Raw genomic sequence first — 25,971 nt, forward strand, 5'->3', positions numbered from 1 at the left:
TAATTCTTCACTTCCAAGACACCAAACACACTGCATGGGGTCCCCATGGAAAGGCCCCTCTCAGCAGAAGCGCCACCGATGCCACAATGAAAGAGCAGCAAGGTGCCCTTCTCCCTTCTCTGCTACCTGGATGGCCCCCATATTTTTCAATCCATGCCCTCTGGCAAGTTTCTAAGCTGCAATTCTGTGACCCTTCCCTTTCCCATCCCAGCAGGTGGCCAATGCCCTGCCGGGGCTGGAGACGTCCAGGAAGCAGAGCTGGCCCAGCTGGCCAGAGTGCGGTTTGCGGGGGGGGGGGGGTCACAGCAGGAGAAATCACCATGCAGGATAAATCCCTCGGCCTTGCCATAAGCCAAGGGCAAGTCTCTCAGGGCTACGGGCCCTCTCAGGTTCTCCTTGCAGAGACCTCGCGTGGGGCACTTGGCTACTTGGGAAAACCGCGCGGGAGCGAGCTTTACACCAGCACATGTTTTGTAAAACTGGATGGGGTAGGCTCGGGCCTGTCCTCAAAGCCTCTACTGAAAGGCGAGCCCTTCCTGCGGCCGCCATGTTACGGGGCTCCGCGACTGTGCCAAACAGCTCTGGTGTGAGTCGTGGTTCCCTCCTCCACCCACCCCTACGAGCCCCTGTCCCCTTACCTGCGGTCCGCGGCCCTCCGCTCCGCGCTCGGATGCCGCGGGGGTGCCAGGGACCCAGGGGACAGATCGTTCCCGGCGGCCGCGCGCTGTCTACCTAGACCCGCGCCGGGTCGCCGGCGGCTGACGGCGACGAACCCCGAGGACGCCCCGCGCCAGGTGCGCTCTGGCCGGGACGCCCACTTCCGGGAGAGGCGCGCGGACCGCCGGCGCGCTCAGGTGAGCCGCAGCCAATGCCGAGCAACACCCGCCCCGCCGGCGCCGCGTCCGCGCGGCGCAGCACGGTCTCGGCACTCCGGGCACGGGCGCCTGGGGCCGGGCGTCCCCTCTCCTGCGAGCGCGAGGCAGGAAGCGGCGCCCCTGCGACGCCGCTAGCGATGCCCCGGCGCGCGGGCCCCTGTGGCGCCGAGACCGCTCCAGGCTGGACTCACCGAAGCCAACGCCGCCAGCAGGAGCGCTTAGCGGGACCCGGCTTGGGCGGGGGAGCTGCACACCCCCGCAAACAACCCAATTTTTTACATGGAAAAAGAACTTAAAAACACCCTTCTCCAGATAAGACATACAAATGGTCAACAAACACCTGAAGAGATGTTAAACATCGTTAGTCACTATGGAAATGCACATTAATACCACAACGCCATACCCCTCCACAAACACTAGAAGGCCTATAATCAAGAGAATTAAAAATAACAAGTTTTGGCAAAAATGTAGAGAAATTGATACAGAGTTTCCCATGGGGAAAATGAATCGGTCCAGGAGATGGATGGTGAGAATATTTGTACAACAATGTGAATGTAGTCAATGCCACAGAACTGTATACTCAAAATGGTTTAAATGTTAAATCTTAGTTTTAATCACAATGAACAAAATGAATGAAGCACTGATGATACATGTTAGAACATGGATGAACACTGAAAACATTCTAACTCAAAGAGGTCATACAGAAAAGGTCACCCAGATCATACTTATCTCGTGTGTTTTAAATCCATAAAGGTTTTCAAAATGAGGGAAAGTCTCAGTAATGGTTTCAGAGAAACAAAACTGGATCAGAATGGGAAAAGACATTTCCATAGAGTTGGGGAGATGGTGAATGTTGAAGTGGGCCCGTGGATAGGATTATAAGGTGGAACCATAAAATTTCGTCTTTGGGTCTTTATGTGCTGGTTCCCTGGGAGAGGACCCCAGTATTGCATAAAACACACTGGAGTAGTTTATGTGAGGTGGTGTATTTTCTACTACTACTTATAGTGTTTTTATACACTTGAAATTACTGGGAAGTACATTACTTTTCAAAAGAACCATGTCAAAACCATGCCCAAAAAAAGCAGAGAACACATCAAACTTCATAATACAGGCCAAGCCTTAACCAGATCCAGTTCACCTAAAGTGCTAACGCTCATCAGTCTTGTAGGGTCCACGCGTTATTAACAGGCACCATGGGAAGATAATATTAGGAGCCACTGTGTCTCGGGTGCTGTGGATGACCTGCCTGTGGTAGAAACAGTGGGATATCTGAATTCTAGTTTTCCACATCAAACCACCAAAAACCTGTTAAAACTAATAAACAAATTCAGTAAAGCTGCAGGGTAAAAAATCAGTACACAAAAATCACTTCTCTTTCTTTTTTTTTTAAATAAATTTTTTTAAAATATTTATTTATTTATTTATCTTTGGCTGCGTTGCGTCTTCGTTGCTGTGCAAGGCCTTTCTCTAGCTGCGGCAAGCAGGGGCTACTCTTCATTGCAGTACACGGGCTTCTCATTGCGGTGGCTTCTCTTCTTGCGGAGCACGGGCTGTAAGAGAGCAGGCTTCAGTAGTTGTGGCACACGACCTCAGCAGTGGTCGCTCGCGGGCTCCAGAGCACAGGCTCAGTAGTTGTGGCGCACAGCCTTAGTTGTTCCGTAGCATGTGGGATCTTCCCGGACCAGGGCTCGAACCCATGTTCCCTGTATTGGCAGGCAGATTCTTAACCACTGAGCCACAAAGGAAGCCCTAAAAATCACTTCTCTCTCTATACAGTAAAAATGTGCCATCAGAAAGAGAAATTAACAAAACAATCCCGTTTACAATTGCATCTAAAAAATACCTGGGAATAAATTTAACCAAGGATGTGAAAGCACACTAAAAACTGTAAAACACTGATGAAAGAAACTGAACAGACACAAATGAATGGAAAGCCATCCCGTGCTCATAGATGCAAACAACACTGTTAAAATGTCCATTCTACCAAAAGCAATGTTCAAATGCAAAGCAAGCCTGGTCAGAACTCCAATGGCATTCTTCACAGAAATATAGCAAGCGTTCCTAACATTTGTGTGGAAACACGAAGGCCCCTGAATAGCCAAAGGGAGTCTGAGAAAGGAGAACAGGTTGGAGGCATCTCCCTCCCTGACTTCACACTACATTACGAAGCTACAGTCACCAAAAAGTGTGCAATTGGCACAAAAACAGGCACGCAGACCAGAGGAACAGAACAGAGACCCAAGAAATAAACCTACGGTTATGCGGTAAGTTAATTCACAGGAAAAGAGCCAAGAACATACACTGGGGAAACAACAGTCCCCTCAATAAATGGTGCTGGCAAAACTGGACACCACACACCAAAGACCACTGCACTCTGTCTACACCACACAAAAACTGGCTAAAAACCCAGTGCTCCACATGAAGCCCTTCCTCTCCTGGGTGCTCTGAGGACAGACACCCTCAGCAGTCAACCAGACACAAGAACCTTCTCTCCCACTTTTCCTCACCTTTTCCTTTAGCAGCATCACCTCCCAGCAGGTCCAGAGGAGACCTGGCTCCTGTCACCATGAACCAGACCCCACAGTGTCCCAAAGCCCCACTGGGTTCTGAGGAGACCCGGCTTCTGCTACATCCGTTCTCCTGTGGAAATTCAAATTGAAATAGAGCCAAATGACCCATGAACTCTCCAAAATACTTAAGGAGCAATTAACTAGAAACCGTAAGAAATGAAATGATTATAGACACAGACTTTACTTATTTTTTTTTTAATATTTATTTATTTAGCTTCGCTGGGTCTTAGCTGTGTCACACGGAACCTTTTTCTTTTTTAAGTTGCAGCATGCGAACTCTTAGTTGAGGCACGTGGGATCTACTTCCCTGACCAGGGATGGAACCCAGGCCCCCTGCACTGGGAGCACGGAGCCTTAGCCACAGGACCACCAGGGAAGTCCCTAGACACGAACTTTAAAACTTATGCCAAATTCACACAAATTTATTCACAGACATTTCAAATGCAAGGCTATGAAAATTACACAGAAACATAGAAGAAAATCGACAAGACTTTGGGTTTCGTCTATAGATCACCAGCTTTGAGTTTTAACATACAAGGCCAATCACAAAAGAAAAAAATATGCTGGACTTTATAAAATTAAAGATTTCTACTCTCAAAGACCTTATTCAGAAACTCAAAATGAGGCAGGAGATAAATGGTCTCCAGCCTACACATTTACAACTGGCCTCCAGTTCACACTTCCTGCGATGAGAAAAAAATGGGCTCCAGGCTGGACATTCATTACCAGCCTCCTGTTTACATTTCCTGAAGCAAGACACAAACGGGCTCCAGGACTACATATTTATGACCAGACTCCTGTCTATATTTCGAGGTCTGCACCTCGATATGAAAACCAGCAACAAAAATAGCGTAAATAATCACACATTGGACATTTTTATGGGAGGGACAGAGTGGGACTAAACCCTGTTAAAATATCAAGAGGTCATACATTTCTCATCCTTGGGGCAAGGGAAACATTGCACATGTGCAGAAAGGTTCCTTCGGGGTCAAAAAGGAAGGAGCACCACCCCAAAATAGGTGATGCTAAGGTCGTCCCATAGGCCTCTGGGCTGTAATCCATCTTGGAAAAAAGTTGCGCACGCATGTTGGGGAGGGTCCTAGGGCAGGGCAGGTGTGGAAAAAGAAACCAGATAATTGACCAGAGGTGAACAGAGACCCGGAAGAACTGCCCTATGTAAGTGACTTAACTGCCTCTTTACTGCACTCCTCCTCATTAGGGAGGGTCTCCACACCCTTTCTCTCCCGGTGTGCATCTCTGCCTTCCTTCTGTCTTAACTAAACAAACTGTTTCTCTGTGTGCTCTCCCACTTGTTGCTGTGCTATGTCTCTAATAATAAACTTTGTACCTGTTTTTACAGTTTTTACCTCTATGAGAAATGCATTTTTCACTGGGAGCAAGAGCTAGTGGGGGTGGTGGCTAGGATTCCTGGTTTTCATCCAGGCTACCCAGCTTCAATTCCTGGGCAGGGAATGAAGATCTCGCTTCATGCCACCACTCACTGCTGCCTCTCCAAGATAAAAAAGACAAGCCACAAACTGGCAGAAAAATACTTGTAAACCACATATCCAGTAAAGGACTTGGACTCAAAATGGACAAAGACCTCTAAAACAACCCCATTTTAAAAATGGGTAAGGATTTGAACACACACCTCGCCAAAAAAGATACACAGATAATAAAAATCATACAAAAATTATACAAAAAATTCATATACTATTAGGGATTTCCAAATTAAAATCGTGAGCCATCACAGCACACCTACTAGGATGGCTAAACTCCAACAAAACCATGGCAACACCGACTGCTGGAGGGTGAGAAGCAACCCCTCCTCATAGCTGGGGTGCATGTACAGCCACGTGGCAAGACAGTTCCGCAGCTTTTTCCACAACTAATCAAGTCTCCCCTCGGGGTCCAACAATTATGCGTCCAGCATACAGGCAACTGCTTTGAAAATCTATGTCCAAAAGCAGACAAGGGTGCAATTATGCACAGCAGCACTATTCGTAATGGCTAAAAACCTGAAGAAATCAGGATATCCTTCACTAGATGACTGCATAAGCAAAGTGGAGGACATCCATGTCAAGGTGAGCAGAATATACCATGCCAATATATGTCTCTCTGGCATAAGGATTATTTCAGTCTAATTCAAAAAAAGAAAGATAGAAAAAACTGAGTAGAGACTGACCTTTTATGAAGGACATTTATAAGGAAATCTCCATTTGTAATGGCGTGTCTCTCTTTGCACCAGAAATAGAAGGATGATTAAATCTCAAGTCACTCTTATCAAGGGAGAATTCCCGACTTAAATCTGCATACAATACCCTTGTTTACTGTGCTTTGCATGATAACCTGCCACTATTGGCTTCCCCCCTTCCCCAAGGTCTTTTGTTTTTATCTGAAGATGGTATTTGGTATTTAAGGTGATGGCTTTGGCCATTTCAGGGAGTGACTCAGTTTTTCTGGGTATCTCCCCTGTATACAGGAGGTATACATGCTCTTAAACTTCTGTTTTTCTCCTGTTAATCTGGCTTTTATTACGGGGCGGGGGTGGGGCTCAACCAAGAACCTAGAAGGACAGAGTGAAAATTGTTTTTCCTCCCGTACACATGCAATGCAATACTACTCAGCAGCAGAAAGGATGAACCATCGACCCACGGAAAGACACGGATAAATCCTCAGTATATAGTGTTACGTGACAGCATCCAGTCTGAGGAGGCTGCACACACTATGACCCCATTGATGACATTCTGGGAAAGGCAACGCTACATAGATGATAAGCAGATCATGCGGTGGCGGGTCTGAAGTATTCCATGTGATACTTTAGGATGGATACCTGTCACTATGCATTTGTCTAAGCCCATAGATGTGTATAGCCCAAGGGGTCAATCAAACTCTATTCAAATTTAGTTCTTTACAGTGTAGGAGTATTACAGGATGGAATACTCAATGTGACAGAATCTAACTGTATTAGAAATGCATGGGAAAAACTCACTGTAGGGGATGGGATAAAAGGTGCTGGCCTAAGTTAACTGTGGAAATGAACGCAATCTCTAGACTAAATGCAAAATGTACACAAACAGTGGACTTTATTTTATGGAGTTCTTTCCAGGGTGTAGCAGCTAACAATTCTGAAAGCTCTGCACATGTAATCTGGAAAGGAGCAATGCATAGGTAAATGGCAGATAGTGGGCACCAAGCTCCTCATTGTGGGAGTGGGAAGTTACAGATAAGCAAGGGGAGAGCCTCTGCCCTCATAATACTTGGCTGAGCTTCCTGGGAGGATGGTGTGGGGAGTTCACTGGCCATAGGACATGCACAGATCTTTACACTGGGAAGGCTGTAAAGACATAGGAAACTCACACCCCATCTTTCCACCCATACCTGCTGCAAACACTCAGCCCTCTGTAATCAGCCAGTTGCACCTTTTTAGACATTCTTGCCCCCAGGCAGATAAAGGAGCGTGAGGGTCTTGCATTACCTCTAAGCTGTCCCAGAATCCAGGCCCTGGGGGTGGAGCCAGGATGGGGGTGCCTGGGCTCCTGACCAGCAGGTGAGAGGAAGGAGAAAGACCACTCCTGAGGACAGAGGCTCCCTCAAGTCTGTGAGCCCAGGAGCCCCGATGGGATTCATTCCCAGTGAGGACATGGGCGGGGTCTGCAGTGGTTCTGTGCTCCCCCTGGACCCCTCTGATGAAGCCATGGCAGCACTGGCCCCAGACGTCTCCTGGTGGTGTTTCAAACTGACACAGCAGTTTTACAAAGGAACAGGAGAATGAAGCTGAGCTCCTGACGGCCACTTCTTCTGGCTCTGAGTTGCTTCTGTCAGGCCCACAGACACATCCGTGGAGTCTGCTGTAACCCACCTTCCCCCACCTGGCCTTTCCTCTTCCTCCCTGCGATGATTCCCGTGACATTTCCAGCCTGGACCCCTCTCCCAGACCAGACGCCTCTGTCCAGCCACTGCATCCCCATCTCACCTTGGGGGCTAACAGCGCCCTCAGGGGACCGGGATCCTGCAGCTCCCCACACCCAGGAGCAGCCCCACCTTCCCTGGTTGCTGAGCCCAGGCACCGGGTATAACCGAGCAGGACCCAACGGGGCCTTCCCAGGACAGACCCCTCCCCCGCATCCTCTGCTGTAGCTCCTCTCTGAAGTACCTGGATAACAGCATCTGATGCACGCTTCCTCAGTTGTTTTACAGACTTCTACCAGATGGAAGACATTAACTACTGTACTTGATGATCAAGAGCCCCCAGACCTACTGGTACCTAAGGATTGATACTGTTCACCACCCTGTTACCTCACCATCAACCAACCAGAGAATTGTGCACCAGCTGATCTCATACCCTGCGACCCCCTCCTCCAAATTCACACTAATTCCCCTCTACACCCACAGCCCTGGCCCAAGCCCGATCTAGTGCCTGGTTCCTCCATCAGGCCCTGACAAAACTCCCTGCCCCCACAGCGTGTCTCACATCCCACCCCAACGTGGTCTTTCTAAAGCATAAACGAGACTGTGACTCTCTCCCACATGTAATCCCCAAATGTTTCCCCACTTTCGCTAGAGTATCTGCTGGGAGAGACATCTGCCAAGGCCCTGAGAGTCCCCGGCATCCCTACTAGGCTAGTGACTCTTGGGTTCCCTGATACTGAGCACCTCAGCAGGCCAGGCGAGATGGCACCAAACCCCAGAACTGCTCACCTCAGGACAGGGCTGGCACTGCTGCTGCCTGATCAAAGAGAGGAGAGAAGGGTTCCCCAACTGGGACACAGACTCTGCACAAGTGGCCTCTCCCTGAGCTATCGCATGTTCCCCACGGGACTTGAGGGAAGGAAGGACCCAGGCACGTTAGTTCCTAATCAGGATGCTGTGGGCTCAGTTGTGTCCCCCCCAAATTCACATGCTGAATCCCTAACCCCCAGGACCGCAGGATGTGGCAGTATTTGGAGATGGGGTTTTTAAAGAGGTGATCAAGGTAAAATGAGGTCACTAGCGTGGATCCTAATCCAACAAGACTGATGTCCTACCACAAGAGATTAGCACACAGAAGATCATGTGAAGAGAACATGGCTGTCTACACACCAAGGAGAGAAGCCTCAAGGAAAAACCAGCCTGCAGACACCTTGATCTCAGACAGCATCCAGGACTAGGAGGTAGGTCTGTTGTTCAAGCTCCCCGGTCTGTGGTGTTTGTTATGGCAGCCCTGAGCAGACTCACACACAGGGTAAAGAATGTCTCACACTAGATAGCCCACTCTCCATTCCCCTGTATGTGAGTGACATTAGCCTCAGGAACTGAGGAAGGTGTGCCCGAGGAAAGGCACAAAATATGAGATTTTAGGCATAACACGACTGCACTGATTTTTTTTTTCCTTTTTTAAAGATTTTTTAAATCTTTATTTATTTAATTTATTTATTTTTGGCTTCGTTAGGTCTTCATTGCTGCACACGGGATTTCTCTAGTTGCGGTGAGGGGGGCTTCTCTTCACTGCGGTGCACGGGCTTCTCATTGCGGTGGCTTCTCTTGTTGCGGAGCACGGGCTCTAGGCGTGGGGGCTCAGTAGTTGTGGCACACGGGCATAGCTGCTCTGCGGCATGTGGGATTTTCCCGGACCAGGTCTCGAACCCGTGTCCCCTGCATCAACAGGCAGATTATCAACCACTACACCACCACGGAACCCCACGACTGCACTGATCTTAAACGAGCCTGATCTACATTCACACGAGATGGTTTTGTCCTGTATATACACCCACATTAGCACCTTCAGTCTCAAGGGCAGACCTTTGGCTTCACCACCTCCACTGAGAGCATTACCTTAATCTGCTCTGAACCACCTCCTATAGGATTTCCAGAACCACAAAGCATCGAAGACTGCATGCTGATGTCTAATCATGTTTCACAGGACCCAGAGACTGTGTGCTAGCTTCCGAGTGACCCTGCCACAGCAGAGCCGCCCAGCTGTCCACCAGAACCCATGTCCCTTTTTCCTGTTCACAGCCACCCTGCACCTCCCAGCTTTCCCACCCATTGCAGCTCCAAATGGAAGTGGTGGAGGTGGTGAGGGCCTTGGCTAGCCTGTGTCCTAGGATGGAGGGCATGGTGCCATGTGGTCACCCCATCCCCTGCTGGTTGGAGCCCTCCACCTGAAAGCAGGGAAGAGAAACAAGGAGGACAGAGCCTGGGCCTCGACACCCACCTGCCCTGAACTATCACATGAAGGGAACACAGACATCTTGAGCATCAGACTATTTTGGGGGGACACTTTCTTCCAGTAACAAACCTTTGCTTTAAAAACCAAGGTGCTTTACAGATCCCTCCCCAACTATAACAGAAAGTGAGGCTTAATTTCATCATAGAATAAAGTTATGAGGAATTTACAGGCCAAAGAAACTTAGGTTTGGGATACTCAATTAGTGAAGAATCTAAACAGAGTTTGGGCTTGGGGTAGTAAATTAAAGAAGTACCAAGTGTTGTTCATATAGGCTTCTGCACCTTTCACATGAGAGACTTATTTCCTGCTTTCAAGGAGATAGATAGTCAGAGTGTCCCTCTTGCATCAGCCATTTATTAAGGAACTGTAATTCAAAATAATTGATATGCCATTGTGGAGCACCCCTCCCTGAGACCCAACAATACACAAAGGTGGGAATACATGCATATATTTCCTTGCATTATCAGCTGAGCACTTTTAGCTCCTATATGTAACTTTTTCATAACATTCTCTAGTGAAAAGAACCAGAGCTCTTTGAAATAATGGCTGACACTAGGACTGACACAGTAAATATATGAGCCAGGACAATCTTGAATCTTATATCAGAAAATAAGGAAGTATCAAGGAAAAAAATCCACAGGGTGGAATGATGTCAAAGGAAAACAGGAGCCAATGGAAAGAGCTCTCAATAGCCAAAGTAGGAATGAACTTAGCAACAAAATCTGGACTGCTGGATTATAACAAAAAGTTAAAAAAACAAAGAAAAACAAACAAAAAAAACTGTCCACAGGTGTCCATGCTAGTAAAAATAAGTAACTGCATAGGGTTTTGTTTGTTTGCTTGTTTGTTTGTTTTAATCAATAAGGTTGAATAGAAATCTCCTATGCAGAAGTCCAAATAATTGATGTGGACACTCAGCCATCCATAGATTGTGGAGGTGGAGATGACTCCTGTCTCCATAAGTGCTGGTTCCCAAAGTAGCTTCCTCCTAAAGAACACACACAGCACGGAAATGGGAAAAACTTAACTTCATTGTGGGGAAATCTGACCAACTACCTCAGCCAGGTGACCAGAGTTAATAGTAACAGTGATAAGTTGCCTTGAGAGCCTGTTCCCTTGATATAAAGTGATGAGAAAGCACTTTACCTCTGTGATCTGCTTACTCAAAACCCATAACTCAAGCCTAATCCTGAGAAAAACACCAGGTAAATTCCAATGCGGGACAGTCAACAAAATATCTGACCAGTACTCCTCACCAATGTCAAGGTCATAGAAACAAGGACAGTCTGAGAAACTGTGAAAGCCCAAAAGAGCCTAAACAGACATGATGACTAAATGTCACGTGATACACTGGATGGCATCCTGGAAGAGAAAAAGTTAGAATGAAGGAAACCCAAATGAAATATGGATGTCAGTTAATAAGTGACAATTCGGTTGAAAACTAGACTGAGAAACCTATTGCATCACACTAGAAATCTAGAGGAAATGGGTAACTTCCCAGTAAAAACACACATTAACAAAATGGAACATAACAAAGGAAAATACAAACAGAATAGTTAAGCCACCAAAAGACCTCTTCCCCATTTTGCTTCTCCTTTCATTGTTCCGGGATTTCGCTCTCCTGCGACAGGGAAGGAACAGAGACACAGCAATCTGGCAGTTCCCCTAAGTTCGGACCCTGCTCAGTGTCTTCATCTCTCCCAGCCATGCCCCATCCAGTAGGGCACCCAAGGGAGTCTCAGGGATTATTGGCTCTGATGTATCAGCTATGACTTTTTTGATTCCAATGGACTGGACACACTTACTAAAGTAAAATAAAACATTATTTTTAAACGATAGAAATAAATTAATAACTGCAAGAGACAGGTTTAAGAGTGCATTTGGACCTGGCAGTTCTGGTGGCTCACTCTCTTGCAGTGTGATCTGGTCTCCCTCCAATCCTTTGTCCTGCTAAATGCCTTTGGGTGGCCCCATTCACAGGAACACTCTCTCTCACTGCATCCAGGGCTTCCAGAAACTGCAGGCGACACCCACTCAATGTCCATTTTAACAGAAAAGAAGAGGTTCAGTTAAGGTCAGTGACTGTGGTCACCCATCCAGGGCTCTTGCTGTCCTCCCTTGATGGCAGGAAGCTCTTCCACTAGCTAAAATAGCAATTTCGCTGTTGGTGGGAAACTCAAGACTCTTGCTTTGGGCATCGGGGCCTCATATCAGAGGCTGGCCCTGATTGCCAGTGTACCTCAAAAGGCACACAGACTTCATTTGTGTCCCTGGGAGGTGGGAGCCCAGGAGTCACACCTGCCCTCTGACTATATTAATCACCCATCTCCACAGAACACATTTGCTAATTTTCCAGTCTCTGCTCTCTCCTTTACAGAGAACAGAAACCAAATGGTAGGTGGTAAGGAAACTGTTACTCAACGGAGCAGTGTCTCAAGGATTATTCTATACCGTGGAATCCACAGTTGGCTGGCTTTCCGGAGGCCGCAGGGACTAGGCCCGGGATGCGCATGGCTCCTGGAGACCACATAGCCTCAGAGGGAAAACACCAGTTGGGAAGCCACTTGCTCCCATTCCTTTGATTTTTAATGAGTATGAATGTCAAAGGTTTGCAACAACCCGAAGGCCAAAGGATTGCAGGGCCACGGTCTGCTGTATGCTGGTTGTGGCCAGGGCCACACTCAATGTCTGGAGGGTTATTTCTTCTCAAAAGGCTGAGAGGCTATGAGGGAGGAGGCCCTTTTCTCAATCACATGGATGTAGGGAACTGAAACATCCCAAGGGGCCGTCTACGCTGCCCAGGTAGCTGTTCAATTGCCCAGCAGCAAGGTCAGCTCAGTGATTGGCCACAGGGGCTTGACAGGGCCCAGGCAGGCCTGAGCTGCAGGACCGCAGATGCCTGCCTGGATGGTCAGGGGTCAAGGGATATTCTGAGATTTTATTATCTACTACTGCCCACTCAAATGGGACGAAGGATGCAGCCAGTCCTGAAGGGCACCGCCAGCCCTCAAGAAGGCAGCATAGGGGGGCTGGCAGCGCTACAGCCTTGCAGACATGCCAACATGTCCCACTGACCACACTGCGTGTCAGGGCTGTGCTGGAGCCTGGGTCCAGCCCCACCCTCCCCAGGTTGGCGGCGGGGGACCTTCCTGACTTCTGAGGCCCTCCACAACCACAGACTGAGGTTAAGTTGGAGATGAAACAGCCAGCAACCAGAGCAGACATTTCATTCATCTTCTTTAGAGTCCAGGATGCGGAGAGGAAGCAGAGGCGGAGCAGAAAACCAACAGTCCAGCTTGACCCTGCGTCACTTGTACCACGTGAGTCCCGTCCATCGTGGAGGCTCAGATAGAAGAGAGAGGGGAAGGCGAAGCAGGCCCATTAGATCGTGAACACTAGGTGTGTAAAGTATGAGTACTTTCTGGTTTTCTTTTTATTTACAGGAATTTCTATTTTTCAATCATTAAGATACGCTATTAGTAAAATAAAAAGATTAAAATTGTGTATATCTTTTCACACGCCCCTCACTAAATGTGAATTCTGTAGAAGGTACACATTTTCTGAAATCTCTTCTTACAAGAGTCACGGATTTACTTACTAAACGCTGGCTGGAATCAACACAGGTGACTTTGCAGTTTTAGGATTGCCTGGGTCCATGGCTTGCTGGGCTGCAGTTCCCACTTTCCACCTCTGTAACATGCAGGTGAAGAAGCAAGGGTGAGACCTGTCTCTCTATTAGCTGTTCAGCTAGGACTTTGAGGTACCTACCTTGTGCAGTATGTGGTAGCAGAAGCACGGGTCACAGCAGGAACAGAGTACTTGCGCTCGGCCCTTAGATGACCCAGACTGGACATTACATACTCAGCCAACAACCAGAAAAGAGAGTCCCTTTATTAAAAAAAAGAAAAAAAAAGACATTCAGCCAGCACCTTGGGTTCACCCAGGCCTGCTCTGACCTTCTGTTCCCCCTCTAACACAGGCCAACAAGATAGCTCTGGGCAAAACTGTGTTCCCACTCACCTCCCACCCACCTCAGTCAGGTCTTGCTGAACCCAGAGCACCAGGAATGCTGACCATCCTTGCACTTTGGGGCCCCAAGGCTGTAAGCTCATCCCAGTGGGCCAGCTCTCTGGGGTCCTTCCGGCACACTCCCGAGGGCAGTGACGGGGACGCAGCTGGAATCTGAGCTGCACAGTCTGCTCACTTCACCTTCACTCGTTACGAAAAAGGTCTTTACCCATGAAACATTCACCCCATTTTTGGTCCTTTAAAAAAACAAATTTTCTTAGGAACTTTTACACCAAAGTGTCTTCCGGAAAGCAAACATTCACCAATAAGATTTATTTCAGTACAATTTCATTTTATGTACATACAAGTGTACTTAAAGAGGGCCATGAATAAAATGAGATGCCTAGTTTCCCATTTCTTTGAAGTCTGAGGCACCTGAGGGTGAGCATACCTGAGGTTTATGATTGTTGCTTTCATAGAGTACTGTCTTCTCGCCTTTATCTCCAGACCCAAGGATGGGGAACAAAGGTGAAACAGGTCTGCACACTGCAAAATGTCTTCAGAAATCTGCAAACCCAGCTTCTTACAGGAGTTAACGGTTAAGGACCAGGACAATGAAAGGGTGTGCGGGGGAAGGAATAGCAAGTAACCAAAACAAGGTGTCTGCGACCAGCCCGCCTTCTCTGTCAGGAGTGTGCACCTGGAGCTGCTCTCTGCGTTTGGGCAGCCCTTGTGCTTCACAGAAGCAGTGCTGAGCCCGGGCGGAGCAGCTGGCCACAGACACCACCTGCCAAGTACCCACTCTCAGTCCTGAGCTAAGCTTAAACCATAATTACATTTATTTGCTTATTTACTGTGACAGGCAATGTGCTCAGTACTTGGAGTGACTATATTCCCCCCCATTTTATTTTTTTAAACCACTTTATGAAGGTATCATTGACATACAGAAAGCTGTACATGATTAATACATGCAACTTTGTGAGTATGGAGACAGATTACACCCATGAAACCATCACCACAATCTACACCGTAAACATATGTGTCACTCCAAAGGTGTCCTCCCGACCTATTCATTCCTTTATTTATTATTATTCCTATTATCATCATTCTTTGTGTGGATGGTAAGAACACTTAAGATAGGAGCCATCCTCAGTAAATTCTGAGCACACAATACAGTATTGTTAACTACAGGCACCGTATTATACAGCAGAACTCCAGGACTTGTTCATCTGGCATAACTGAAACTTTGTGCCCTTGCACTAGCACCTCCCAATTTCTCAGGGACTCAGAAGGGGTGACCTGTTGCCTTGGGCCTTGACAGCTGGGAGGAAGCAGAGCCTTGGTGTCTTCCTGCTCTGTCCAGACCTACGCGCGGTCTGCAAATGCTCTGCCCCTGGCCGCAGCCCCTTGCTCACACGCCCTGGTATAAAACCCCAAGTTTGGACCCCAGGCCACCCATGCATGAGTGGCAGAAACCCTTCCCCAGGGACCTCCCTCTGCCTCCTTTTTCTAGTCTTGTCCCTCCCTCCCTCCCATGCCTCTCCTTGCTTCCCCGTGAAGAAGGAGCTGGTGGAGAAAAGCAAAGCCCGGCGGCTACAATCACACACACACACACACGCACACGCACACACACACACACCCCCAGACACACACACACCCACACACACACACACAGTGCTCCCTGCTGTGAGGGCTGCTCTGAGTGGTCACTGCATTCACACATTAAGCCTCATGACGACCTCGGGAGGGCAGTCCTCACTGTTCCCGCATTTCACAGATGAGGGCCCGAGGCAGAGGACAGCAGTAGCGCATCCACCCTCACACAGGATGAGGGCCAGACGCCCCTAACCTGTGGCTCACCTGGCTCCAGCCACAGCCACCTCGGGTTCTCGGAGACTCTGCTGGGTCTTTTCCACAAATCCCTTCGAGACCTACAGGCTCTTAACTAATCTACGAGGGCAAGTTACTCAAGTTCGTCTGAAAAACATCCCCCGGCAGGTGTCTAACCAGCTATGATCACGGGAAAAACTGAAGACAGATGGGAGAGCCCAGGTTACAGAAGAGGTTGAAGCAGCCGCTTCGTTGTCACAGTAGGAGAAGGGAGAGCTTGGCAAGGAAAAGAAGGTGCGTGGCTGAGAAGGAGGGGCGTGTGCACCCTCTCAACGCCCCGTCCTCCACTCAAGCACAGACTTGGACCAAGCCCAAAGCAATGTGAGGACTCTGCAGTCAACAGGTTGAAGAAGGCGTACACCCTGGACCAAGGCCAAGTGCCAGCCAATGTCTTCAGAAGGGAAGAAAAATATAAAATAGGTAGCTCTGCTTGGAGTCTTTGAGATTGAGCTGCGAGGGGCAGACCCCAGCATCATGCCACTCCAGCACATGTTCATGCCCAGAGGTACCTTCTCCACGGGGAACTGTGGACATTTGTAGAACATATCTGCCCTTTTTCTCCACAGAAGAAGAACCTGAGAGTCAGAGAACTGAGGTATCCTGTGGAGGAGCACACACCGCTTACAGGTTGTAAATAGCTTCAGGAGGTCACCACTGCTGACCAAGCCCCAGCTGCATGCGCATTTAGGCACACAGGCGGGTCAAGAGTCAGGCAGGGTCCTTTTGCAAAGCTGCCCCACTAAGCTTCCACTCTGATAAGGTTTTGGTTACAGAAATGCGTACTCATGGCAGAAGTTTTTAAAATGCAGAAGATAACTGAGAAGTAACAATTCCCTGTGATTCCCTCCCAGGAGACACCGCCACCAACCTACTGATCCATCCATCTCCTTTCAGCCTCAGGCTGAGCCCCTCCGACCTGGACTTCAGTCTGGCGTGGACACCACACCCCGCGCTACCCCTACATGTCCAGTGCGGAGGGGCCAGCGTGCTGGGGCTCGGGGATGGGGTGGTCTGTGCCTGGGAGAGCCTTCTGAAGAGGCCAACTCCGAAAGGCCCAGGCCGTGGGGCACGGTGTGAGGCTGTGTCCTCGTCACACCTCTGCTACTGATCAGCGGTCCCAGAACCTCGCGACTCAGGGGCGTTCCGCAGAGCAGCCACCACCTCGCTACGAATCGGCCTAATTTGTCTCTTTCTACCCCAAATATCACCCTGTACATTACCAGTGACGCCAAGACCAAGCCTGCTAGCGCCAAATCCAGCAGCCACTCCCTCTGGCTTTTCAGACCCTGCTCTACAACAGCGGGGAGCGTGGGGGTAAAGCGCACTCTGAGTGCACAGAATTCGGGGAGCTAACGAGGCCCTCAGGCCCCGACTCCTAAAGCCAGGGCACCGGGTCACTCACCAACAGCAGACAGCAAAAGGTCCTTAAATTGGAGCAAGCTACAGGAGAGGACCATCCCCCCCTTGTGGGCAGGAAGAGGGTTGGGCTGTCTCCTGAACTTCTCCTGGAGGCCAGCATTACCACATACATAGGTTTCTCATCCTCAGCACTGCTGACATTCTGGGCTGAATCGTTCTCTGTGGTGGGCTTTGTCCTGGGCATTGTAGTGTGTTTAGCAGCGTCCCTGGCCACCTGCCACTAGCCCACCCTCCAGACATTGCTAGGTGTCTCTGGGGAGGGAGGGTAAACTTTTCTGTTCAGGAACCCCTGCACTCATCCTGCCGCTCCGGCCAGCCCAGGGGCCACCGTGCCTGCAGGACTCACCTCCTAACCAGGCATACCGGGGAGGGTGGGTGGGGAGGGTACAGGCTGGAGTCTCTTCTCCACCAGAGTTGGCATCCAAAAATCCTAACTGCTGATTCTGCAACTCCCACGAGGTTGACATTTCTCCCCTCTCTTATCAGGGGCTTGAAAACAATTTATCTCTCTGTGGTTTCATTATTAAATCCCTTTTCTTTCTGATGAAAATGCCTTTGGTCCCTAAATACATAGAGGTTTAAGATTTTAAGTGTACTGCTACTTCTATTTTAGATACTGATGACTATGAGGGCAAACCTAGGCCTTTTGGGAAACACATTTTTCTGGGTCTATAACATGTTTCCTTTTTGATACTGGGGGGCTCGGGTAGCAGTTTGGGATGGATTATTTGAAACCAAAGATTTGAGGATTGCATCCTTACACCTGCCTATTTTCCCTCTCAGTCTCCATCTGAAACTAGCCTGGATACATGGAAAGTGTGTACCTCGGCAGCCAGGGTCTCAGTGAAGGGGCGCCGCTGGCTGAGCTCTGTCCATTCATGTGAAGGGCAAACTGCTCACTCCTGAAACCTCTCCACCTTGGACCAGGTGTGTCATTGCAGGGAAGGTACAACCTACAGACACTTTTATTGGCAGACCTCTTTAAAGATTTCAAAGTGGGGCCACATGGTGTACGTTTGTTGCCAGGTTATCGCCATGAATACGGGAGGGAAGCGCTGTGGTGCCCACCTTACAAATAAAGAAAGCTGAGGCTCAGTTAAGTGGCTTGCCCAAGTTGACCTAGATTCTGGTCTTTCATGGGATGCCTGCAGGACACACAACAGGAATATAACGCCTCTACACACTCCCAACACCTCTGATGAAATGGCTTCTGCCGTCAGGCACCCATTTCCCGGCGGACACGCAGCACACTTACACGTGCTTTCTAACAAGTGAAAAGAGACACGAGCTACACACTGGGCACTTCCCTGAATCAGCGTTTCTACACGGGGTGTTCTGTGTGTAGCGAACTGCCTCAACTAAGGAATGCCTGAGTTAGGCCTCCGGGCCTGTGCTTGCTCCAAAAGCCTGCAGTGTTACACGAAGAACTGTGCTTTCCTTGCAGTTGGAACGCGAGCCGACGTTCTCCTGGAGGCAGGGTGACTTCAGGCAGGAGGTCCTAGAAGGAATGCTTAGCACAGTGCTTTTTCAGTGCAGCTCACAATAGGGCAACGAGGCACAATTCCATGGCATGTTAGACGGGGTAGAAACGTTTTCCTAAAGCTGTTGGAGTGCTGAGGAAATCTAGTTCTCTTAAGGAAGAGTGTAGCATGTTGCCCTTTGCTCGGCATACCCAGAGGGCCTCCGAGGGACCGACCTATGGGTCTCGATGTTGCTCAGCAGGCCCACAGCGGTCTGGAGGTACTCAGTGATCTTGGAGGGAAAATGATGCACACACGAGGGGCCTAGGAGTCCTGAAAAGGGTACTTCCTTTAAAATAAAGCACAACAGCGACTAAGACCTCATGGAAACAGCTGCATGCCTCCCTTTCTGCACGGCTACTCAGGGCCTTACCTCGAGGCCAGTACTCACGTTGAGTTTCCCTTTAGCTCTGGAGCATGGCAGGATGAGCTCCACCCCAGCCATGGAAGCACCCAGTTTAGCTAGAGAAAACTCATTTTCTTCCCACAGCCATGCCTACAGCGGCTAAAGGCCTGTCAACAGCACTCAATTTCAGGTAGCTTCAAGGAAGCATGAATGGAGCTTTCAAAACGGGAAAGCAAGGCTGCTTCCATCAGGCCCCCATTTCCATGTGCACACGCAGCATACATCCCTGTGGTTTCTAATAAGTCAAAAGAGATACATTTTACCCAGTGGTTCCTTCCCGGAATCAACTCCTCAAAGCAGGGTGCTCTGCATCTAGCGAACTGCCTCAACCAAGGAACGCCCTAGCTAGGCCTCCGGGCCTGTGGCTCTTCAAACTCCTGCAGTGTTACACGAGGAACTAGGCTTTAGTTGCAGTTGGAACGCGAGCCAACTTTCTCCTGGAGGCAGGGTGACTTCAGGCAGGAGGTCCTAGATGGAATGCCAAGCCGAGGGTCTTTCTCAGTGCAGCTCAGACTAGGGCAACGAGTCAGACTTCCACGGCATGTTAGATGTACTAGAAGGATGTACGTGAACCTGCGGGAGTGCTGGGGAAATCAAGCTGTCCCAAGAAAGAGTGCAGTGTGTTGCCCTACACTCGGCATACACAGAGTGGCTCCGAAGGGCTACGGGCCTGGATGTTGCTTAGCAGGCCCAGGGGGGCCTGGGGTGACTGAGTGTTCTTGCAGGGAATAGGGTGCCCACGTGAGGCTCCTAGATGTCCTGCAAAGCGTCCAGCCGTTAAAAAAATGCAGAGCAGTGGCTGCGGCCTCATGGAAACTGCTGCACGCCTATGCTTCCGCACGGCAATTCAGGGCCTTACCTTGAGGCAAGTGTTCTCGTTGAATGATCCGTTAGTGACACAGCACGGTAGGATGCTGACTTTCTCCTCGAGCAGAGTGACTTCAGGTACGAGGTCCCCGAGGAATTCCAAGCACAGTGCTTTCTCAGGGCAGCTCAGACGGGGGGCAAGACGAAGACTTCCATGGCACGTCGGACTGGCTAGAAATGTGGTCCTGAGGCTGTTCGAGTGCTCTGCAAATGTAGTTCACCTTAAGGAACGTACAGTGGGTTGCCCATCGCAGGGCATACACAGAGGGCCTCCGAGGGACCGACCTATGGGTCTCGATGTTGCTCAGCAGGCCCATAGAGGTCCGGAGGTACTCAGTGATCTTGGAGGGAAAATGATGCATACCCGAGGGGCCTAGGAGTCCTGAAAAGGGTACTTCCTTTAAAATAAAGCACAACAGTGACTAAGACCTCATGGAAACAGCTGCATGCCTCCCTTTCTGCACGGCTACTCAGGGCCTTATCTCGAGGCAAGTACTCATGTTGAGTTTCCCTTTAGCTCTGGAGCATGGCAGGATGAGCTCCACCCCGGCCATGGAAGCACCCGGTTTAGCTAGAGAAAACTCATTTTCTTCCCAGAGCCATGCGTACAGTGGCTAGTGGCCTGTCAACAGCAGTCAATTTCAAGTAGCTTCAAGGCAGCATGAATAGAGCTTTCCAAATGGGAAAGCAAGGCTAGTTCCATCAGGCCCCCATTTCCATGGGCACACGCAGCATACATCCCTGTGCTTTCTAACAAGTCCAGAGAGACACAGGTTACCCAGTGGTTCCTTCCCTGAATCAACTCATCGAAGCACGGTGTTCTGCATCTAGTGAACCACCTCAACCAAGGAACGCCCCAGCTAGGCCTCCGGGCCTGTGGCTCTTCAAAAGCCTGCAGTGTTCCACGAGGAACTGGGCTTTAGTTGCAGTCAGAACGCAAGCCGACTTTCTCCTGGAGGCAGGATGAATTCAGGCAGGAGGTCCTAGATGGAATGCGAAGCCGAGGGTCTTTCTCAGTGCAGCTCAGACTAGGGCAACGAGTCAAACTTCCACGGCATGTTAGACGTTGTAGAAGTGTGTACGTGAACCTGTGGGAGTGTTGGGGAAATCAAGCTGTCCCAAGAAAGAGTGCATCGTGTTGCCCTACACTCGGCATACACACAGTGGCTCTGAAGGGCTACGGGCCTGGATGTGGCTTAGCAGGCCCAGGGGGGCCTGGGGGTACTCAGTGTTCTTGCAGGGAATAGGGTGCCCATGCGCGAGGCTCCTAGATGTACTGCAAAGCGTACTGACGTTAAAATAATGCAGAGCAGCGGCTACGGCCTCATGGAAATTGCTGCACACCTCCGCTTCTGCATGGCAATTCAGGGCCTTACCTCAAGGCAATTGCTCACGTTGGGTTTCCCCTGAGCAACAGAACATGGTAGGATGCTGACTTTCTCCTCGCGCAGAGTGACTTCAGGTACGCAGACATTGAAGAATTCTAAGCAGAGTGTTTTCTTATGGCTCTGGAAATATAACCCTAACCCTCTAACACTAACCCTCACCCTCCCCTTAACCTTAAACCGTAAACCCTAACCCTTAACCCTAACCCTAGCCCCAACCCTAAAACCCTAACCCTAACCCTAAACTTAGCCCTAATAAAGGCCACGAACCTGTCCCTAACTCAGTCCCTGACACAATAGCTAACAAAGGCTCTGATGCTAGTCCTAACTAAGGCCCTGACACTGTCCTTAACTAAGGCCCTGAAACTACTCCTAACTCAGGCCCTGGTCATGTCTTTAACTAAGACCCTAATGCTGACCCTACAAAGGCCCTGATGCTGCTCCTAAGTCATGCCCTGAAAACGTCCCTAGCTAATGCCCTGACGTTAGGCTTCACTCAGGCCCTGTCGCTCTCCCTAAGTCAGCCTCTGACGCTGTCCCTACCTGAAGCCCTGACACTGGTTCTAAAGAAGGCCCTGATCCTCTCAGTAACTGAGGTCTTGACACTATCCCTAGGTTATTTCCTGACACTGTCCCTAGATGTTAACCTGACCCTGTCCCTAGCTAACCTCCTGCCTCTTATGCTAACTAAAGCCTTTGTGCTGTGCCTAACTCAGGCCCTGAATTTAGTCCCAAGGCCGTGATACTGTCTCTAACTATGGCCCTACCCCTATTCCTAACTCAAGACCTGACACTGTACCTAACAAAAGGCCCTGACACTAATCCTAACTAAGACCCTGACACTGTCCCTAACAAAGGCTCTGATGCTAGTCCTACCCAAGGCCCTGACACTGTCCCTAACTAAGGCCCTGACACTATTCCTATCTCAGGCCCTGACACGATACCCAACAAAGTCTCTGATACTAGTCCTAACTCAGGCCCTGACACTGTCCCTAACTAAGGCCCTGACACTACTCCTAACTGAGGCTCTGACACGATTCCTAACATAGACTCTGATGCTGGTCCTAACTAAGGCCCTGACACTGTTCCTTACTAAGGCTCTGACACTACTCCTAACTCAGGCCATGATACAATATATAACAAAGGCTATGATGCTAGTTCTAACTACGGCCCTGACACTGTCATAACTAAGGCCTTGACACTACACCTAACTCAGGCCCTGACACTGTCCCTAACTAAGGCCCTGACATTACTCCTAACTCAGGCCCTGACACTGGCCCTAACTAAGGCCCTGACACTACTCCTATCCCAGGCACTGACACGATACCTAACGAAGGCTCTGATGCTAGGCGTAACTAAGGCCCTGACACTGTCCCGAACTACGTTCTTGACACTACTCTTAACTCAGGCCCTGACATGATACCTAACAAAGGCTCTGATGCTAGCCCTAACTAAGGCCGTGACACTGTCCCTAACTAAGGCCCTGACACTACACCTAACTCAGGTCCTGACACTGTCCCTAACAAAGGCCCTGCTGCCGTCAATACCTAAAGTCCTGACACTATCCTGAGCTTATATCCTGACCCGTCTCATACTAAGGTCCTGAAACTGTCCCTAAGTGAGCCTTGACACTGTCCCTAAGTGAGGCCCTGAGGCTGTCCCTAACTCCGGCGCTGAAGCTATCCCTGAGGCCTTGACGCTGTGACTAACTCAGGCCCTGATCATGTCTTTAACTAAGACCCTAATGTTGATCCAACAAAGACCCTGATGCTGCTCCTAAGTTATGCCCTGACAGTGTCCCCAGCTAAGGGCCTGACGCTAGGCCTCCCTCAGGCCCTGTCACTCTCCCTAACTCAGCCTCTGACGCTGTCCCTACCTGAAGCCCTGACACTGGTCCTGATTAAGGCCCTGACACTGATCCTAACTACGGCCTTGACGGTGGTCCTAACTACGGCCCTGATGCTTTCAATAACTAAGGTCTTCACTCTATCCCTAGCTCATTTCCTGACACTATCCCTAGCCTGGAATCTGACTCTGTCCCAAGCTAATGTCCTGCCTCTTATGCTAACTGAAGCCATAACGCTCTCCCTAACTAAGGCCCGGAATCTGTCCCTAATATAGGCTATGCTGCCGGCCATATCTAACATCCTGACACTATCCTGAGCTCATATCCTGACCCATCTCTAACCAAGGTCCTGACACTGTCCCTAAGAAAGCCCTGTCGCTATCCCTAAGTGAAGCCCTGAGGCTGTCCCTAACTCAGACCCTGAGCTATCCCTAACTGAGGCCTTGATGCTGCGACTAACTCAGACCTTGATCATGTCTTTAACTAAGACCCTAATGCTGATTCTACAAAGGCCCTGATGCTGCTCCTAAGTCATGCCCTGAAAATGTCCCTAGCTAATGCCCTGACGTTAGGCTTCACTCAGGCCCTGTCACTCTCCCTAAGTCAGCCTCTGACGCTGTCCCTACCTGAAGCCCTGACACTGGTTCTAAAGAAGGCCCTGATCCTCTCAGTAACTGAGGTCTTGACACTATCCCTAGGTCATTTCCTGACACTATCCCTAGATGTTAACCTGACCCTGTCCCTAGCTAAACTCCTGCCTCTTATGCTAACTAAAGCCCTTATGCTGTGCCTAACTCAGGCCCTGAATTTAGTCCCAAGGCCGTGATACTGTCCCTAACTAAGGCCCTAACCCTATTCCTAACTCAGGACCTGACACTGTACCTAACAAAAGGCCCTGACACTAATCTTAACTAAGACCCTGACACTGTCCCTAACGAAGGCTCTGATGCTAGTCCTAACCAAGGCCCTGACACTGTCCCTAACTAAGGCCCTGAGACTACTCCTAACTCAGGTCCTGACACGATACCCAACAAAGGCTCTGATACTAGTCCTAACTCAGGCCCTGACACTGTCCCTAACAAAGGCCCTGCGGCTGTCAATATCTAAAGTGCTAACACTATCCTGAGCTTATATCCTGACCCGTCTCTTACTAAGATCCTGAAACTGTCCCTAAGTGAGCCTTGACGCTGTCCCTAAGTGAGGCCCTGAGGCTGTCCATAACAGAGACCCTGATAATGTCTTTAACAAACACCCTGATGCTGATCCTACAGAGGCCCTTATGTTCCTCCTAAGCCTTGCCCTGACACTGTCCTTACCTAAGGCCATGACGCTGGTCCTAAATAAGGCCCTGATGCTCTCAATAGCTAAGGCCTTTAAACTATCCCTCGCTCCTTTCCTGACCTTATCCCTAGCCCATAACCTGACTCGGTCCGTAGCTAATGTCCTGCCTCTTATGCTACCTGAAGGAATAAGGCGGTCCCTAACTAAGGCCCTGACTAGTCCTAACTAAGGCCCTGACACGGTCTGTAACTAAGGCCCGGAAGCTGTCCCTAATGTAGGCCCTGCTGCCGGCAATAACTAAAGTGCTGACACTATCCTGAGCTAATAGACTGACCCATCTCTAACCAAGGTCCTGACACTGTCCCTAAGTCAGCCCTGACGCTGTCCCTAAATAAAGCCCTGAGGCTGTTCCTAACACAGGCCCTGAAGCTATCCCTGAGGCCCTAACACTATTCCTAACTCAGGCCCTGACACTGTACCTAAGAGAAGGCACTGACACTACTCCTAACTAAGGCCCTGACACTGTCCCTAACTAAGGCCCTGACACTACTCCTAACCCAGGCCCTGACAGGATACCTAACAAAGGCTCTGATGCTAGTCCTAACCAAGGCCCTGACACTGTCCCTAACTAAGGCCCTGACACTAATCCTAACTCAGGCCCTGACACTGTCCCTAACAAAGGCTCTGATGCTAGTCCTAACCAAGGCCCTGACACCGTCCCTAACTAAGGCCCTGACATTACTCCTAACTAAGGCCCTGACACTGTCCCTAACTAAGACCCTGACACTACACCTAATTCAGGCCCTGACACTGTTCCAAACAGAGGCACTGATGCTACTCCTAACTCAGTCCCTGACACTGGCCCTAACTCAGGCCCTGACACTGGCCCTAACTAAGGCCTTGACACTACTCCTAACTCAGGCGTTGACAGGATACCTAACAGAGGCTCTGATGCTTGTGCTAACTAAGGCCTTGACACTCTCCCTAACTAAGGCCTGATGCTACTCCTAACTCAGGCCATGACACTGTCCCTAACTAAGGCCCTGACACTACACCTAACTCAGTCCCTGACACTATACCTAACAATGGCTCTGATGCTAGTCCTAACTCAGGCCCTGACACTGTCTCTAACTAAGGCCCTGCGGCCATCAATATCTAAAGTCCTGTCATTATCCTGAGCTAATATCCTGACCCATGTCTTACCAAGGTCCTGAAACTGTCCCAAAGTAAGCCCTGACGCTGTCCCTAAGTGAAGCCCTGAGGCTGTCCCTAACAAAGGCCCTGATAATGTCTTTACCGAAGACCCAAATGCTGATCCTATAGAGGCCTTTATGCTGCTCCTAAGTCATGCCCTGACACTGTCCCTAACTCAGGCCCTAAAGATAGGCCTCACTTAGGCCCTGTTGCTGTACCTTAGTTAGGCTCTGATGCTATCCCTACATCTAGCCTTGACACTGGTCCTGATTAAGGCCCTGACGCTGGTTCTAACTATGTCCCTGATGCTCTCAATAACTAAGGTATTCACGCAATCCCTAGCTCATTTCCTGACACTATCCCTGGCCTGGAACCTGACTCTGTCCCGAGCGAATGTCCTGCCTCTTATTCTCCCTGAATCCCTAATGCTCTCCCTAACTAAGGCCCTGACTAGTCCTAACTAAGGCCCTGACCCTGTCCCTAACTAAGGCCCTGA

The 25,971-nt window shown here is 49.6% G+C and overlaps 2 long non-coding RNA genes across 5 annotated transcripts in view; both read right to left on the minus strand.

The window, feature by feature from the left end:
* Positions 1–8,873: 8,873 nt before the first annotated feature.
* LOC133092502 (uncharacterized) lies at positions 8,874–15,171 on the minus strand. 3 transcript variants are annotated; one of them, XR_009701059.1, is made up of 6 exons: positions 14,119–15,171; positions 13,734–13,924; positions 13,428–13,547; positions 13,258–13,349; positions 11,546–13,002; positions 8,874–9,082 (listed from the first exon to the last, which is right to left on the minus strand). It is a non-coding gene; the product is annotated as an uncharacterized LOC133092502 (long non-coding RNA). The 3 variants fall into 3 exon arrangements; XR_009701057.1 differs by having other exon boundaries at positions 13,691–13,924; XR_009701058.1 differs by lacking the exon at positions 13,734–13,924.
* A 30-nt stretch (positions 15,172–15,201) lies between these two features.
* LOC133092503 (uncharacterized) overlaps positions 15,202–25,971 on the minus strand; it is a 63,613-nt gene continuing 52,843 nt past the window's right edge. For both annotated transcript variants that reach the window (XR_009701061.1, XR_009701060.1), the window contains exon 7: positions 15,202–20,857. This is a non-coding gene — a long non-coding RNA (uncharacterized LOC133092503). The remainder of the gene's footprint in view (positions 20,858–25,971) is intronic.

The sequence above is a fragment of the Eubalaena glacialis genome, chromosome 5 (assembly GCF_028564815.1).
Source record: "Eubalaena glacialis isolate mEubGla1 chromosome 5, mEubGla1.1.hap2.+ XY, whole genome shotgun sequence".
NCBI lineage: Eukaryota > Metazoa > Chordata > Mammalia > Artiodactyla > Balaenidae > Eubalaena > Eubalaena glacialis.